The following is a 20,178-nucleotide window of genomic DNA, read 5'->3' as shown; positions in this document are numbered from 1 at the left end:
CACTTTCTCTTCAACAAATAAAGGTGTTATGCAGCCTCTTTATACAAAGAGAATAAGATTACAATAGGAATAATCTATGATGTGTAGTGGGGAGAGAGAGAGAGAGAGAGAGAGAGAGAGAGAGAGAGAGAGAGAGAGAGAGAGCATAAAGGTAGAAAGAGTTAGAGAATGCTCACTAAAATTTGAATGTGCTTGCCAAAACTAAATTCCCCCATAAAGATATATGGTGTGTTATAGCAGGCTTGCTGCTGAAGACAATGTAGAATACTTAATCTAATATAGAGGAAAGAAGCAACAACCTAGTTAATGGAAATAGTAACGAAAGAACATTCAACCATCAAACCTTTCAACATTACAAATATTACCCCCAAACCTACAAAGTTAAGTGTGAATTCCTAAGGCTTTAAATACGCAACATCAAGGCACAAATTAAATCCCCTGCACAAATTGAAGAAATCTATACACCTTTAAGAGTAACTGGAGTCATGATTTCTAAAAGATAAACTCTATAAAGTTGATAAAGTCGTTCAATTATGGTTGCTAAAGCATGAAAACACAAGGTATATTTCTTAACCTATTATGTATCGACACATGCAAACCATGAAAAAAATAATAGCAACTATATAGTAATAATAATTTGATATACAATTACCATAGCCCTACAACTATATCAAGAAAAAGAACTAGATGTTAAAGCTCATTTCAATCGTTTGATTCTCTAGTTGTTTGATTATCTAGTTTAAAGAATCCATGATAATGGGCTAGGACCTCAAATAACGTTAGGACTAGAGTCTAATGCACTCTCATAAGGCACTCTCACATTACCTATACCACATTAAGGGTTTTGTTAACATTCTTGCATTTTTAGGGCTATTGTTCTCGATGTGCCAAAACAATTCAAAACAATCACTAATTTATAATGCTAAAAAATTTATTGATAAATGGCATACATACCATTTTGAGAGGGAAGCCAGAAACTTGGCCACAAAAATATAAAAGATCAAGGCAACATGGGATAAGGAATACATGTAAAAAAAATCTAGAGGATGTAAGTTCACAGAGATTGAGGACATAGATTATGTGTCATTGTGTCAAAAACAAAAGATGAGAATATGTGTGCCACCTTAAAGGAGCTAATTGTCTACACTAAAATTTTATAAGTGCTTAGAGGATATGCACATTCTTGGAGTAAAGTATCTCTCATTGATGACTTTTTAGTGTTATCCACATACCCATTTCTCAATGAAATAATACTATTTTGATAAAAAATGATTTTACTTCTGGCCCAAATTTCACAAACTTGTGTGTATTTTTGTGTTACAATGATTGAGATAAGAAACACATGACAAAGATGAAACACTAGCCTTTATGAAGCAAGTCCTAGGTTTGCTGCCACCTTGTGAATCGTGCCAATGGAGTGACATGTATAACAATATAGAAGTTCCATGCCTAATGAAAACAACCAACAGAGAGGGAAATGAGCATCTTCCATTGTGGAGGTGGGGCTTTTAGGAGTTTTGGATTCCACTATCTCTTTGCTACAAAGAGATGAGAATTCATGTCAACTTAAAGAAGCTAATTGCCTACACCAAAAATCAATAAAGAATGGGTACATTCTTGGAGCAAAGAACTCCAAAAAAATATATATCATTCATGATATTTTAGTGTAATCCATGTACCCATTTTCTCAATGAAATAATTATCTTTCCATCAAACTTGTGGCCCAAATTTCACAAACTTGTGTACATTTATATGTGTTACAATCATTGACATGAGAAACCTATGGAACACTAACATTTATGAAGAAATTCCTAGGTTTGATAGTCGTCATGGAATCTAAGTCCCTAGCTTGAGAAAATAATTCAACTTAATCCATCTTAATCAAGTGGCCACCCTGTGAATCCTGCCAATGAAGTGACATGTATGCTATAACAATATAGAAATCCCATGCCTCACAAAGGTAGCTAACAAAGAGAACACACTCCTCACATAATCTCACTTACATGTGATTAAGATGATTAGCAAGAGGGTTAGTAAGAGTAAGACTCAATTTCATAATAGGAGAGTATTGAATTATGAGAGAAATTGACTTATATACAAGGCCATAAAAGTTTAAACAGACTTAAACAGTGGTTGGTCGGCTGCCCATGCCTCATAAGTGACATATTGCTTATATAATGCTTAATTTTGTAATATACATTCATGAAGATACATAGGGAATTCATTCTAGCTTGCTACTCCAAGCTCTTAGAGTGGGAAGCAGCATAAGGATTTCGTCGGACCATTACAGGCACCCCAGCCAAGTGATTGCATTTAGGTTTCCATCCTTGCTCTGTATTTTCTTATTGGTGTTGACATCATTGGTTATTTTGTCTATTAACCTACAAATGGGTCTTCATGATGTCGATCGTGTCCTCCTAATTATGTAGAAGACTTTATTGTGGGGAGAATAAAGAAGTTGTGTTAGTATTGTTCAAGATATATTGAGTGGATGTTCAACGGTAATTGTTCCTTTAAAAGGAATGGGGAAGTTTAGTTAGTAAGTGAGGAAGTTAATGAATGGCGGGAGACCTTTACCAGGTGGGAGACCTCTATTACTGATTGCATTTTTCTATTATTTTGGAGTTCCTTTTTGCTCACTTTATGTTTTAGAAATCACAAATAGGATACAATGGTTTTTTTGTGAGGTTAGTGACCTTAACCGAGTGGGAGACTTCTATTAGTGATTGCATTTTTCTATATTTTTTTGAGTTTTTTTTAATTCACTTTCTTTTTTAGAAATCATAAACAGGATTACAATATTTTTTTCCTGAGGTTAGCGGGAATCTAAGGCATGCTAGCAATGGATGAGAAGAGATAGAGGTTTAGAGGAATGTAGACATAATCATCAGAACAAGATTTTGAATCTCAATTCCTTATTTTATACATTGAAGCAACACTCAAGATCTACTTCTTAATTTGCTAACTTTTCCTATAATTGTTGAATAAACTTGAGGAAGACATGTCCATGCATCCTTCTTCCCATTATTGTTGAATAAACTTGAGGTGCATATGTTGTCAACATATTAAACAAATGCATGTACATTCTCATGTCCATCTCCATGAAACTAACAAACATTTTCCATGCTCACTAAGGCTTGAGTCAAACCTGAGATGGATTGCCTAAATAAGAGCCTTTTTGATCCTCACTAGGGGCAACAAAACCATGTGTGGTGGCTAGGTGATGGCCTTTATACACCACACCAGTAGACACACAAGAAGATAATGTAAGAGGAAGGCACTCAAATCCCGATTCCAAAAGGCACCAATCAGCTCAACTCCTATCTTCTACCCTCCAGCTGACTACTTCGGACAACTCTACACCCTCCCATCCTCCCTATCTGACCCAGCTAGCTCCTCCAGCTGGCCTCTTCAGTTAGCACTGACCTCCAACACCCCTAAACATATACCTTTTAGCCTCTCCTGACCTTAGCTGACTTACAACTAACCAAAATCCCCTTTAGCTAACTGAGAACTAGCTGATTCTGCCTCCGAAATCCTTCACTAGTCCCCATCTAGAAAACTATCCTCCATGCCTCCAAAATGTCCTCTAACTGTCTGTCAGCAAACCTCATATCCACAATCTTTGGACCTTCTTGGACCCTTTCCGACCCTCAGCTGACATCCCTCTAACTGTTCTATTTGAGGGCAGACCCAATTGTTCAAAATAGAGTAAAGTGACCTCTGTGTCAGACTTTCTCTCCTTTCTGTCCCCCTGACACCTCTAGATACTCAGAAGACTCAAACCAAGCATAGATCCAACCTAATAAACACTTAGTTGGTATCAGCTACTCATAGCTGACACAGAAACCAATCAGATCTTAGACCCTTTTGACTGGTGACTGCTAACAGCCCCAAACTGTTAGCTCTATGACCCACAAACACTACCCTCATGCACAAACAAGCCAGGGCATGCCCTCTACACCATCAACAAATTGACAGTTCTGAAGCTCAGCAGACACACATCTAACCCTGTACATTCCCAATAGATTCTGGACTGAGTCAGAATCTGAGTCAGAACCGACTCAGAATCAAGTCCCTGGATCTCAGACTCACCCTCAAGAGCTCCATCTCCATAAACTCTATTAAACAACTCATATATCCCCAAACTGAAACATCAAAACAAAGGGAAAAGTATCCAAATACAGTTGACCCATAGCTAGCAGAAACCAAACTCTCTAGATTCTTCAGATAGACAAAAGCACAGTATGACTCAATAGCCCTGAGACTTGGAGCTCCAAGAAAAAAAGAAAAAACAACAAGAGGTTCAAAGATCCTCCACAGATGGACCACAACCACGACTCTTCAAAGCTTTACCCTCAATCATGACTACAAATCTAATAGAACTCAGCTTTCAGTTGACTCTTAGCTGATACAATTGAGAAGTTCTTGACTGAAACAAGTATCTAATGGTGGCACTGTTTAGAAGCCTAAGGGAATTCACCTCCTTGTCAACTTTTGTCACCAGCTCTTCCTCTACTCTGTTTCCAAACCACTCATACTACACTATCCTTCTTTCTGCAATCATTCAACATCCACAAGGTTTTCAGTCTATACTCTTCTTTACTCTGCTTTGTGGTAGTCTCTCCAGCTACCTCTCTTCGTCCATCCTTACCAAAACTTCTCCAATTGTGTACTTTTTGATCTCGTCTCGTCATCTTCATTCTTCTGGATTTTTTCGCCACCCGGTTCACTTGGTCTCCCATATCCATTCTATTTTCATTTTACGCATGCGCTCTTATCCACTTTGATCACCACATGTCATTTCTTCGCCACCTAGATTGACCACACCATCTTATGTACATTTTACTTATTTACACACCATGTTTGGGAGGGTTCATGGATTCACCTCACAGCATACGGCTATAGATGAGTATTAAATTACCTCCGCGGAGGTGCAAATGCGTGCCAGCCATTTGATAATATAGTCTCGCTACTCGCACTAGCGACAAAAGCGGCTCTGACTCTTAAGAGCCTAGCGTGCTCTTAGAAGTTGACCTTAATGACCTGTAAGTCATTTTTAGGGATCACCCTTCTCATTCTAGGGTGACTCTCTATAAGAGTGTCTTTTACATCATCTTTTCTTAGAAGTTGACCTTAATGACCTACAAGTCATTTTGAGGGATCACCCTTCTCATTCTAGGGTGACTCTTTGTAAGAGTGTCTTTTACATCGTCTTTTCTTACCATGGCTATGGTATTGTTATACCCTTGGATGTTTGGGAGTTTGTTATTTTAGGCTTCAGAGCATGCATAAGCATGCATGCTCGCATATCTAGGTTTTTTTGGTTCCAGCATGCATAAGTTAATGTTTTCTTGTTTATTTTGGTTCATTATTTCTAGGTTATCTTTATTGAAGCTTAGAAGCAAGCAAGCTAGCAAGCTCTCTTCGAGTAAGCCTTAAACACACCATATTTTTTTATGACGCACCGCTAAGTGATATAGAAGCATTTGTTTTATTTGTTTTGTACGCTATCAGTTTTACACTATACGCATGGACTCTATTATGTAGTCTATGCATAAGACTTTATGTATAAGACTCTATGCATAGAGTCTATTACATAGGTCCTACATGGTACTTTATGCATAAGAGTCTTGTGCAAAGTATTATGCATAGAATGTATTACATGCAACTCTATGCATAGTTTTATGTATAGAGTATATGCATAGCATTATGTATAGAGTCTATGCATAGTCTTATGTATAGAGTCTATGCATAGTATTATGCATAAGACTCTATGCATAATCTTGTATAGAATCTATGCATAGTATTATGCATAGAGTCTATGCATATGTTTTTTCGTCATAGTTTCTATGTATATCCCTCATGGTCTGTATGCATGTAAAGATTATGCATATAAGAGTCTATACGATAGTACTATGTATAGATTATATTGCATAGTCTTATACATAAGACTCTATGCACAGTCTTATGCATATAAGACTCTATGCATAAGACTCTATGCATAGTCTTATGCATAGGTTTTTCCCTCATGGTCTCTATGCATGCCATATTAAACAAAGACCATTATTAGTCTTTTGCATAGTATTGTACATAATACTATGTAAATATTATTATGCATAGAGTCTATGCATAGTCTTATGTATGACTCTATGTATAGTCTTATGTATAAGACTCTATGTATAGTCTTATGCATAAGAGTCTATGTATAGCCTTATGCATAAGAGTCTTTTGCATAGTCTTATATGTATAAGACTATATGCATAACCCTTATGAGTATATGACTCTATTCTTTGACTTTGATCATTTTCTTTTTTATATCCATGATTTCTAAAATGTAGTTATGTATGGATATATTGCTTATCTATCATCCTAAGTATTTTGTTTTTCTAGGTTTTTATGATGTTCCTCGAGCTCTCTTTATTTTCGGTAAGAGACCTCCACCACCATGCTCTTTGCTACCACACCCTAGGGTGCTTAGGAGAACTTTATTTAAAAATATGTTTTTTTTTTTGCATGAGTGTTTTGCAATAGAGTCTTACGTATAAGACTATGCAAAGAGTATTATGCATAGTTTTATGTATAAGACTCTAGGCATAGTCGTATACATAAGACTCTTTTGTTATTTACTCTTATACATAAGATTATGCAAAATACTCTCATGCATATCACTTTTACCACGTGTGCTCAATTGTCTTTGATGAATGTGTGTAGTGTAATGAGAATATATTTTAAGTCCTCTAGAAAAATATTATTTATCCCCTCTTGAGTAATTTGGGGACGCCTAGATTACTCTTGCGTCATGCCGGCTAGGTTAATATCGTGGGTGATACCACTATAAATATTAATACGTGCGGTATATGACGTATGTTTGAGGCCACCTATGATTATTTCAGTTAGGTTTGTATGGCAGGGTGATTCCTGGGGTACTTACGCCTGGTAGTCATGAGTTGGTGATGATTTGTGCCTGTTTAATATTTGTGGGATTAATTTAATAATTAATTGGGCTTATATTTTCAGGTGATGAAGACTATGGGAATTGAAGAGTTTACTTTGGAAGAAATGTCTTGGATCATCACATTTCATTTTTGGCAAGCATAGTAGCTTGTAACCTTATCAAATGATTTTTCCATTTTGAACTATAGGAAAGATACATTTATTTTTGTGGAATTTATTAAAGCCTATGGCTTTACCCTAGTCTCAATTTGACACTCTATTTTTGTTAAAGAAGAGTTCCGTGCTCTCTAAAAAGCACATCTTGTATTTTGGGGGCTATGGCCTAATTTTGGTGAAAAAGAAAGCTAATAAAGAAATACTCTTGTGTGGGGAGAGGCCACGCACAAGAGGGGGGAAGATTGCACCCAATATGGTCTTTTTGGAGCTAAGTATTTTTGTTTAAGTGTTTAATTTTTCAATTGATTTGATTTAGTTGAAGCTTACAAGCAATGGTTTTTATGATTGAATTAATTCTCTACTTTTCCACAATCAATTCCTAGAATAAGATTCCGGTTGCAGTGGTATCAGAGCTTGGGCTAGGAGATTTGTGGAGAAGGTAGGAAAGGGCTTCAACTTCTCAAAAATCAAGAAAGTGCAAGAATTTATCCAGTGGACAGAAGGGTGTTTTGCAGGTCTTTACCCAAAGGTCAAAGATTCAAAACTAGATCTACTCTCAAACCCACTCACCACCCTGCAAAACCATCCCTCTCTATCAAAAAGCGGTTTTCTCAAATACTCAGTGAAATCAAAATCTAACCGTATGGATGAAATCCTCATAGCCAAAAACCTCACGGGTATCTCTCAGAAATCAGAAAGCTTCAAGGTTGAGCAAACCTATAATGGACGGGGGAGATAAATCTGTGTAAAAGACATCACATAAATCTCAACAAGCTTTTGGACAAGGAGGCGCACGGCGGCAGCCTGCCGGCGCAAAAAGCGTGGAGAGAAGAAATTAAAAAAAGAGAGAGCTCAAAGAGCTAATCACTCCATAATCTAATTTCTCTCTTAATCCTAATCAAGCTCACTTTTCCCAATCCCTATGCAAGTCACATCACTTTTTGAACCTCTACTTTTCCCTATTTCCAAATTTGAGGAGAAATTCAAAGGTTTTCCAATTCTGAAAATTTCTGGGTGCAGAAAAGTGATTTACAGGTTTTAAAAAGCTTCAAAATTGCCTAGAAAAGGCTAGAAAATTCCGAAATCGCTTCTGAAAAATTCTGAAAATTTCAGAAAAATATTACACAGTTTGGGCAAGGTTTACAGGACTGTTTCAGCAGGTTTTAAAGTGCAGAAAAATTATCAACAATTTGACTAGCCCAAGATCTTGAATCACGCGGAATCGTTCGGGATTTGTTTGAAGCGACGAGAACTCAAATTCAGCCATTGAACAGTGTTTTCCTAAAGAGATTAAAGCACATGAGGGTACTTCTTCTAAACCATTTACTAAATCTTTTTATGCTTCAAAGAAGATGTATAAACCAGGTTATGACAAAGGCAAGGACGAGGCTAAAGGCAACATGAGTACCAATAAGAAAGTTAATGGTGGCAAACCGAAGACATCTCCTATCAAATGTTTCAAGTGCCACAAAGAAGGTCACATAGCACCGAATTGTCCGGAGCGTACCAAGAATTCAACACCAGCAGCTCGAGTCAACATGATTGAAGAAGACGACAATGAAGAAGAATCATTCAAGCAAGAGGGTAATTCCGATCCAGATTACTCAGAACAAGAAGGTAAACCTCATGTTCATTCTTTGCTTAAAATAAAAGGAACGATAAATGGACATGAAGTTCTTATTTTACATGATGATGGTAGTACACATGATTTCATTTCTGAAAAGGTACTTAGAGCACTAAATCTTCATTCTTCACCTACGTAATATAAAGTCAAAGAAGCATTTACTGGAACAAAGTACAATTGCATGCAAGTAGTGAAAGATTTGGATTTATGCATCAAACCTTTAACAGAAAAGAGGGATTTCTTAGTTGCACCTTTACAAGGGGTAGATATAATTTTGGGTATGCCTTGGAGACACAAATACAATCCTATTATAGACTATGACACTCATAGCATTTCTCTAAGGAAGGACAATGAAAATATTATCCTCCAGTGTCAAGTCAAAGGAGAAATGAGTCCTTTGTTGAGTCACACTCAAGCAAAGAGAGCTCTAAGAAAAAGAGACAAGACTTATATGGTATGGGTTAACCAGCTTGATGCTGAGTTGGACACATCCAAAAGACCAAAGTTTGATTCTTTTATCTCCAAATTTAGTGACTGTTTCATGGAAGATCTGCCTCCAGGATTACCTAAGTCTAGGCCTGAGGATCATAGTATTGACTTATTGCCTGGAAATTCCCCACCTTGTAAAGCTCCCTATAGAGTCAACAATTTAGAGCAAAGAGAAATCCAAAGCCAAATAGAAGACTTGCTAGAGAGAGGCCTTATTCGACCTAGTAGTTCCCCTTTTGGAGCTCCAGTACTTCTTGTTAAGAAGAAGAACGGAACTTACCGAATGTGTGTAGACTATCGTGCATTGAATAAGATTACTGTCAAGAACAGATATCCTATTCCTAGGGTAGATGATCTTCTTGATAAGCTTAGAGGATCAAAGGTCTTTAGCAAGATTGACCTAAAGTCTGGGTATCATCAAGTCCGTATGACTCAATCTGACATTTTCAAGACAGCTTTTAAAACCCAAACTGGTCATTATGAGTTTTTGGTTATGCCATTTGGTTTAACCAATGCTCTAGCTACTTTCAGCCGTATGATGAATCGTATATTCCTTAAGTTTCAAAGTTTTGTTATAGTGTTCTTTGATGACATTCTTGTTTTCAGCAAGGATCGACAAGAGCATGAACAACACTTGGAACAAGTGTTCAATCTTTTGAGAGAAAATGAATTGTATGTCAATCCTGAAAAGAGTTCTTTCTTTCAAGAAGAGATTGAATACTTAGGTCATATAGTGTCGGCCAAAGGGATTCGTGTAGATCCTAAGAAAATTGAGTGTATTGCTTCTTGGCCTACGCCTAGAAACATACATGATCTTAGCTCTTTTCTTGGCTTATGTAGTTATTATAGGAAGTTCGTCAAGAATTTTGCTTGTATTGCTCATCCTTTGACTGAACTCCTTAAGAAAGCTACAAATTTCAATTGGACTGATAAGCAAGATAAATCTTTTGCAACACTCAAGAATGCTTTAACACAAGCACCAGTTCTTACACTACCTGATTTTCAAAGACCATTCTTTATAGTAGTGACTGATGCTAGTGGCAAAGGATTTGGAGCTGTTCTTATGCAAGACAACCATCCTATTGCTTATCAAAGTAGAAAGCTTAAGCCTGCAGAGCAAAATTATAGCACTTATGACAAGGAATTAGCAGCAGTAGTGCATGCTTTGAAAATCTGGAAGCATTACCTAATGGGCTCTGAATTTCTTATCAAGACAGACCAACAAAGCATTAGGCATTTGCTTACGCAACCTCTTATTTCAGATAGGCATATCAAAGGGGCAGATTTCATTCAAAGTTTCCAACCTATGATTCAATAGCAACCTGGAAAAGAAAATGTTGTTGCCGATGCTTTGAGTCGAAGACCAAATATCAACAACATTTCCATTATTGAAAGTGAACCATTTGTCCTCATGAAAGAAACTTACGAAGTTGATCCAGATTTTTCTCAAATATGGATCAAATTGCGTGAAAACAATTGGACACCTCAAGGAAGTTATTCTCATAATGATGGCTATCTTTTCTTTGAGAAGAGATTGTGTGTTACTCAACCTTACAGACAGCTTGTCTTGGAAGAGATGCACCAACCACCATTTGTGGGACATAGAGGAGTTTCCGCAACACTTCAAGTAGTTTCTCGAGAATTCTATTGGCCCCATTTGAAGAATGATGAGCTAAGTTTGTAGCTGAATGTAACATTTGTCAACAATCAAAAGCTACAAAGGCAAAGCTTTAGGATTGCTTATGCCTCTACCTATTCCTGATAGACCATGGGAACAAGTGTCTATGGACTTCATTACTGGCTTCCCTACTACTTCCAGTCACCATGACATGATTTGGACAATAGTGGACAGATTTAGTAAGCAAGCCTATTTCATTCCATGTAAAAAGACAATAACTTCTCAGCAAGCCGCGAACATATTTGTTAAGCAAATTTTTGTTCAACATGGTCTACCCAAAGTGATAGTTTCTGATAGAGATTCTAAATTTTGTAGTCACTTTTGGGTTGCTCTTTTCTCAAACTTAGGCACTAAGTTAGATTTTTCCACGGCTTTCCATCCGGAATCGAATGGACAAACCGAAGTTACAAATAGCACTATCTTAGATATGCTTGGAGCCTATGTTTCCCAGCAACCTAGTGCATGGGATAAGTACATACACCTACTCCAATTTGCTTATAATAATACTCCTCATACTGCTACTGGTCGAGCACCATTTGAGATTATCTATGGAAGAGCATTGCCCATTTCGGCTACTAGACTCTCTCATAAGATTGATGCAGCCGACCAATATGTTAGAGACTTTGATCGCATTCTATCTGAAGCGCGTAATTGTATTCAAAGAGCTCAAGAGAAGTATACATCTCAAGCAAATAGGAAGCGCAAAGATTTTTCATTTCAAGAAGGTGATTATGTACTTTTGAGAATTGAAAAGCGTCGATTAAAGAGTGTGGAAAAATTCCCTGCAGTGAAGCTAGCGCCTAGATATTATGGGCCATTTAAAATCCTTCAAAAGATTAATGATGTGGCCTATAGACTAGAGCTTCCATCTAATTGGAATATCCACAATTCTTTTCATATCCATCTCTTGAAACCTTTTCGAGGAACACTTCCTACTCACCCAACATATGAGGAACCACCTCTTATTGAAGGAGAGGAAGAAGTACTAGTTCCTGATGCAATCATTGACCAAGAGATAACAACAACAAGGACAGGTAATCAATACTTCAAGTATCTTTTGACTTTCAAGAATCATCCACAAGAAGATGCTAAATGGATGCCTGAGAAATTTTTCCGAGTTTACCCTGAAATTCTTCATTCTTTTCAAACCCAGCAAATCCGCAATTGAGGACAATTGCAAACTCAAGCAAGAGGGATGTCATGAGAATATATTTTAAGTCCTCTAGAAAAATATTATTTATCCCCTCTTGAGTAATTTGGGGACGCCTAGATTACTCTTGCGTCATGCCGGCTAGGTTAATATCGTGGGTGATACCACTATAAATATTAATACGTGCGGTATATGACGTATGTTTGAGGCCACCTATGATTATTTCAGTTAGGTTTGTATGGCAGGGTGATTCCTGGGGTACTTACGCCTGGTAGTCATGAGTTGGTGATGATTTGTGCCTGTTTAATATTTGTGGGATTAATATAATAATTAATTGGGCTTATATTTTCAGGTGATGAAGACTATGGGAATTGAAGAGTTTACTTTGGAAGAAATGTCTTGGATCATCACATTTCATTTTTGGCAAGCATAGTAGCTTATAACCTTATCAAATGATTTTTCCATTTTGAACTATAGGAAAGATACATTTATTTTTGTGGAATTTATTAAAGCCTATGGCTTTACCCTAGTCCCAATTTGACACTCTATTTTTGTTAAAGAAGAGTGCCGTGCTCTCTAAAAAGCACATCTTGTATTTTGGGGGCTATGGCCTAATTTTGGTGAAAAAGAAAGCTAATAAAGAAATACTCTTGTGTGGGGAGAGGCCACGCACAAGAGGGGGGAAGATTGCACCCAATATGGTCTTTTTGGAGCTAAGTATTTTTGTTTAAGTGTTTAATTTTTCAATTGATTTGATTTAGTTGAAGCTTACAAGCAATGGTTTTTATGATTGAATTAATTCTCTACTTTTCCACAATCAATTCCTAGAATAAGATTCCGGTTGCATGTAGAAAGAGGAAACCAGTCGTACCTATACACAAGACAAGTATGACTATGCATGGAGGTACATAACATCTACATTTCTCAAGAAGAAGGGCATCCATTTAATTGGGCCCACGTTGTCAACTACATAAGTGCATTCCCTTTCTAATTAAGTTTGCAACTTATTGTTTGATAGCATGTAACTTATGGTTCGCCTATATTTATGTAGGGAATTCCAGAAGAGGTTCGCATATAACAAGGAAGGGGAAGGAGGCAACGGTAGGAATGATTACGAGTAGATGGTTGTTTTTTACTAATGTTTTTTGTAAGAGCTTGGCTCTAATATTTTGTAACACAACAATGTAAACGATGATCTCAACAATATGAATATAGTCATATTTGTGTGTAGAAGTATATCTTACTTTTGAACACCCTTCCTTCAGTATCTCTCAAATCTGAGTATTTGTTGTGGTACCAATGGTAGAATGGAATAAACTATGCTAGCCCTAGTCCGCGTCCCAATTTGCTAATATATATATAGAGTCGATATAAGCGCCAACTTTTAATGGAGTCAGTACTAGCATATGTATGTGCATCGGCATATTTATATTCAAACGCTTATATCAATGATTGTTCCAACACTTTATCGATGCTTGTTTTGATAATTTTTACCGATACCCTCTTTTCCTAATGCCTATATCGACGGTCCTATAAACCGCTTGTATCAATGATGGAAGAGGGTCAAGGAAAAAAAATCCTATGTCTAAGATATAGGTATGGGTGTCAGTATCCTTATAATGAATTATTATTACCAAATAGTTGCTCATCAACCCTATCATCATAAGTCGGTATAATGAGGTTATTCCCTTATATAGTGAATTATTACCAAATAGTTTCTCATCAACCTGGTCATAAGTCGAGAGCCCTATGCCCTACTTGAAATACATGCCCAAGTAGGCATATTTCATAAAAATAAAAGATAGTGAGCCTATTTCATAAAACAATTTGTAAGCCCAGCTAGACGTGAGCCCGTAAGATGAGCCTACCAGGTGTGATGTAGTCTAGCTCATAAAAATTGTGTGAGCCTATTTCATAAAAAAAGGTGTGCTTCCATAGACATAAGCCCATAGATGTGACCCTATAGACATGATCCCACTAATGGGAGCCTATAGGCATGAGTCTACAAATGTAAGACTAGCCCTATAAAAAAAACAACACTAAAAAAATTACAACTTCAGCACATCGTGTCTTAATCCATCTAAAACTGCTTCATACGAAGAATTAGAGACCAATTCACAAGAGATAAACCCTTTTTTAAGTGAATGTAAGAGGGTACAACTTGCACTGTATACAAAAAAATAGTCACAAGAAGTAGGATATTTCACCACACAAAACTTTAAAATCAAATTGCATAATAACATAGATAGAGAATAATATTTTTTAACTTAAGTAATACAATATAGATGGCAAAGCCCCACACGTGTGCTCCTATGAAGGGAGCTTCGATGGCTAATTTGGAACTGCTAAGAAATGGAGGTTGTATGCTAGTAGAAGCTAGGGAGTAAACTCACAGTGATGATGACGATGAACTGTATGGAGAAGGGGTTGGTCGTGTATCTTTAGGCCTGTATATGCGGGGCGGCCATGACTTGACTATGTAGGTCCGTGGTCATAGTCAGCACCACCGTCCACGATGTAGATTTGGCTCATAAAAATATATGACAGTGCATAATAGTTTCTCCACCTCCTACGGCCATTTGTGCTCATCTTGGGCCCTATTCGGGCTGTGCAATGTCAAGACAAGGTGTCCAAGAGTAAACCCTACCTACTCCATGTGTGCACTATTATGAGATAACGGTCAATGTAGCATGTAGCTTATGTGGCAATGTGCTAATTCTGACTACGCTCCTTTGAGGACTAGATTCCCCATAAATAGGCTCAGCATAAATAGTGCCTTCATGAAAAAGGCATTAAATTACCCTATATTTGGGTGAAGCTTCAATGGAATGAGTAGAAGCAAGACCAGGAACCTTAAGGTTTACTCCAACAAACAGGAAGTGCTCAAATCATGTCGACCAGATGCCATAATGTTTCAAACATTTGCAGCCAATCGTGAGTTGGGTATGCCCCAAAAATGGCCATGGCTAAGTAGCCCAATAACCAAAGTTACAGCAAATCGAGCATTGTAGTACCATTAGGGGATGAGAATTCCACAAAACACTCATCAAGAATATATAGTGTAAGCAGGAGTCCCACCTTCTTTCAAGGAGCCCATTATAGAAGCTTCTTCACCATAGAACCAAGTTCTAGTTCCCCTTCGTTCGGACAAGGAACATGGAACACAAGGAAAGGTATAGAGCCAATGAAAGGGACTACCTCAAACCCAAGGGTTCCACAAGAGCAATCACATAATGTATCTTCAGTCTCGCCCACAAGTCTCTAGCCTTAAAGCCAACAAGTCCTTGAGAAAGTGGTCGAGTACAAACAACTAACCTCACATGATTATATTGAGTTCTTTGATACTCCTAAGGCTGACTTCCTCATTTATTAGATGAGCTTTGTTCCTCTCATTTTCACCTCCCTTATTACCTAGTACTTTAGGTTGGGTTTCACCCATGTGATGGTCTAAGGAAAGTAGTTAACTAGTACCTTGGGTTGGGTTTCACCCATGGAAGAAGTTAACTAGGACTTTTGGTTGGGTTTCATGCTTATGTTGCTCCTAGGGAAGTGCTTTCCATGGAATTGTCATGTTTTCTTCAAAAAGTGTTAGGAAGGAATCACCTCATGTGGCACTTTCCTCAAACAAATTAGCATATGAGCTATGGAGTTTATTCATTCTTTAATCTCCCAATTTGATTCAACAATAACAATATCTAGGCTATTGGAATCCACTAAGAGGATATCTTTGTATTGGTCCCTGGCTCTGGGTAGTATCCACTCCATTTTTTGTCCTTCATTAATGGTGTCACTTGGGGTCACTTTTTAGTAGACATCAGATGAATCTTCCAAGTGTAAAAACCATACACGTTCAAGATAACTCTTTTCACCCCTTTTTCAATGGAGAGGGTAACTTTGAACCAAACTACCTTTATTGTCTCATAAAACAACTAAGGTGGTCTTAGCAAGCGAGGGTGGATCATACCACATGAGACCACGAAAACCACTAAAAGTATGAAAGGCATTAACCCTTTCCTACAATTGTGGTCTCCACACTTTGAAGTATCCCAATCGATTTCACTCTACATGAATTAATTACTGAATTGAAACCACTCACTCTGATTGGGCATCTAGACGAGCCTTCACATGCTTGACCTATTGTAAGGCGCTTCGCCATCTTACCCATCGCCAAAATGGGCACTTATTTTTTGTAAGACGGCACTAGAACATATAAAGTGCCCTCACCCTGAGCTTATTGTCAAATAGAGGAATTCTAGAACTTTGTGTACATACTTGCTTGAGACGCAGCATTTTTAAGTTTTGGTCGACCTAGTGTGAAAACTAGTCACTTGTATATAAGTCAATTGTAACGCTAAGCAATATAATACTTGTGAGCTCTTCTCTTCTCTATTCTTGCTTGCATGTATGCTATTAGATTTGGCATGCTGGATGGTTTCTTTCTTGAATAGGTTTGCTTATAGGTTTCTCCCTCTCATTAGCTTCTTCTTCTCCCGCTTTTGTGAGAGAGAACCATTGTGAAGGTCATTCTCTTTTTGCCTCCATCTAGGCATAGAGAGATCTCTCTACCTTCAACCCCTTAGCAAAGGAGAACTTTGGTGTGATAACGGAATGAATGCGAGCTAGTGCACCCACACCGGTGGGGAGTTACATTACAGCTCAAAGGCAAGACCCAATGACATGATTCCGCAAGGCTAAGATAAGCTCTTGACTTGAACACGCACAAACTACCACTTGAATTTCTTTGGCTTAAGAGATAGGGATGTAGACCGTGAGGTTTTTAGACCCAACTGGAAGGGTTTCCAATGCGGCAGCTCAGGTTGTGGGTAAAACTCTTTTGCTTGAGGCTATCACTTGGTATTTTTTTGCACATGGGTAGACTTTTGGTTGAATGGTACCTTCCTTGGGCTAGCCATGGTACTCGTGAGAGTACCCACTCCTTCTTAATGACATTCTTGAAGAGTTGTATAGGTTGATGTTTAAGGGGTAGTCTTCGTTTCCGTCATCAGTGAGGTTTGGATCTCCATAATGGTTAGAGGGGATGGGCTGACGCATCAAGGCAAGAGGAGTGTTGAGTATTAGGGGTTACTGGAGGTGATGTGTGAATTTAGAAGACATGCTTGAGATATTGAAGGGTTTGGGGTGCCTTGTCTACCATGGGTAAGTGTTGTTGTTCTTTTTCAATAATTGACTACATAATCAGTAGGTGCAATCCATCCCCTTCCGAGAATGATGCTCTCCTTCAAATTCATTGTTTCTGCACGGGTCACATAAAACTTGCAAGATGCAAGTTTACTTCTAATGTAAAATTCTATTTTAAAACAACTGACAACGGTTATGGATTGCGAGATGTTTTACCATGGGTGAGGGTAGTTGCTGATGATGTGAGGGGTGGATGGCCTAATGGATTTTTGTTGCCATATCATGCAAACCTTGTTCCAAGCTACTGCGGAAGGGTGTCCATGGTAGCCAAAATGTGAATCCAATCTTCAGAGTCATCAAGGTCCATTGAGAGGCTCATATTCCATGTTCTCATCTTCACCATCCAACATCTTGTTTTACAAGCTCCACAAATATCACCATCCAACATCTTGTTACAAGCTCTACAAATATGAATTGAAGTGGAGTGAGTCATCAAGGTCCATTGAGGGGCTCATATTCCATGTGCTCATCTACACCATCCAACATCTTGTTACAAGCTCTACAAATATCAATTGAAGTGGAGTGAGATTTTGTGTTGCATGCCTCTGAAGCGATCCAAATAGTTGTGTCAGACTCATTGGCAAGAATGCCTTGGCCCATGGATGAGTGTTCCATGTTTCTAGGTCTATCTTCAAAGACAAATTACCCTTGCGTATATAAATGTGGTTAGTTTTGCATCTCACATGCAAGACCTTTTAAGGATCGCAGTGAACGACCTGCTTATTTGAAAATCCATCACCACAAAGAATGAGTTGTGGAATCTTAGTTTGAAGGTCTTAATCTTTGCATCTTGAAGGACACCCAACGGTTTAACTATGTTCCCATCAACAAGGTTGACCACGAGGCTTGTGCCTATGAGTGGTGGCCTCGAAGAAATCACCTTTGTGATTATGCTGACACCAACACCACTATCCAAGATTGCAAAAACCATTGTTCCCTTATAAACGATGGGTAATACGACATTCATTTCATCACTTTCAAACTAGTTTTCAAGCTTATTCATGGGTACTTTCAGTTGTCGTTTGGTTTTGGGGAGAGTGCTCAATGTGGTGCGGCTCATCCTCCACCTTTTTAGGTTCAGCTATGTGAGCCCTTATATTCCCATTTATCCAGCTGGATAAGGCGAGAGCTTTCTTATAAAAGATAATTTATTCGGACTCGAACATCTGCGGACAAGAAACCTATGAGGCATGCTACATGCCACATGTGATATTCACACTCACTTGGAGAGGTGGGCTTAGACCTACCAATGTGATATTCACACTCACTTGGTTTTCACTCACTCGAAGAGGTGGGCTTAGACCTACCAATGTGTAAGGTTCACACTTACTTGGTTTTCACTGACTCAAAGAGGTGGGCTTAGACATGCCAATGTGTAAGGGATACACGCTAAATCTGCAATAAGAGGTGGTGCCTCTTTAATGGGGCCATGAAAGGGGCATGCTACCTACCACATGATATTCACACTTATTGGTTTTCACTGACTCAAAGAGGTGGGCTTAGACATGCCAATGTGTAAGGGATACACACTAAATCTGCAATTAGAGGTGGTGCCTCTTTGATGGGGCCATGAAAGGCCAACTTTTGCCTCCCACATGTAGCTTGACTTTTTAAAATTGACACCTTTAATTTTAATCTAATAATGACTCGTGTGTTTTATTCCATATTCTAATATAAATGGCCAAGAAATTGAGTTCTACTTTAATGTACCACCAAGCAGCATGCCGCAATGATGACACAATATTTTGCTTGTGTACAACGATTTATAGCTAATAGTCTCATCAACTTTACAGTGATTTGGAGGTTGAGAAGCGCTCCTAGTGAATCGAGTCTTTGCACCCTTATGATCCAATATAGTCACATAGTAAGGTGACACCATATTTTATGAAATAATATTATGTACAATCTGAATTTTTTTTTCCGTACACACCCGGGGCCCACTCAAGTGGGTGGAGCCGATTTCCCCTTCCAACAATTAGCCAATTATCATGGCCGGACAAAGGCCACGTACCATCAGGCAAGAGCCACGAATTAGGCATCCCCATGACCACCGCGATGAGTCGAGCGCTGGAACAGCGGAGGGGTCTCGTATGGATCCTCCTATCTCGAGTGATCCACCACCCGAGGAGGAGTCGTCACTCGAGTGTTCAAGGGGCAAGAGCCCGAGCAACCAAACACATCAAGCGAGCATAGGTGTCCCTTTATAACATGAGAGAGCCTAGTGGGACTTGAACTCATAACCTAGAGGTTACAAGTCACAAGCTTGACCACTACACTAACTCAATTGGGACTATGTACAATCTGATTGTTGAGGATGGCAGTGAGTAATCCCCACCTTATTTGATTGTTTAGGCAATCTTTTCACTAGGAATTAACAAAAAAGCATTTTGATGACAATTGTTACTCTCATTATGATCTATGATATTGAATTGAAACCCTATTTGATGTATCGTAAATTGACAAATATTTTCAATTTATGAGAATCTTTTCTTGATTTGTGTGGAGTTAAAAAGCCATTTTTAGACATTGGAATCTAGCAAATCTTGTAAAATAAAATGAGTCAAAACCACATAGGATATAACACTCAAGCTCCAATAGATATTTGAGACAGGTACTTCCTAGGTTGCATAGTTGAGAAATCGACAAGCTATTTTATAATTTCTTGGAAAGCAGCACTTTCAAAGACTTTATTTGTAAATCTGGGATCAACCCTCAAGCATCCTTGAAGACCATTCTAGGAAAAAAACAATTGAGAGGAGACCTGTTGATTTCGACGGCAAAGTGAATGGACTCTGCATAGGCCATTGAAATTACTACTGTTGTTACAAAATCACTCAATGTTAGTTCAAGAGATCATATGCCATTGACATGTTTCTCATCTAAGCCCATGAAGTCCCTCATCCATCCAAAAAGCACTTCTATGTG

Source organism: Cibotium barometz, chromosome 51 (assembly GCF_041138505.1).
Source record: "Cibotium barometz isolate CiBa-2024 chromosome 51, ASM4113850v1, whole genome shotgun sequence".
NCBI lineage: Eukaryota > Viridiplantae > Streptophyta > Polypodiopsida > Cyatheales > Cibotiaceae > Cibotium > Cibotium barometz.
Note: the sequence above shows the minus strand (reverse complement) of the source record.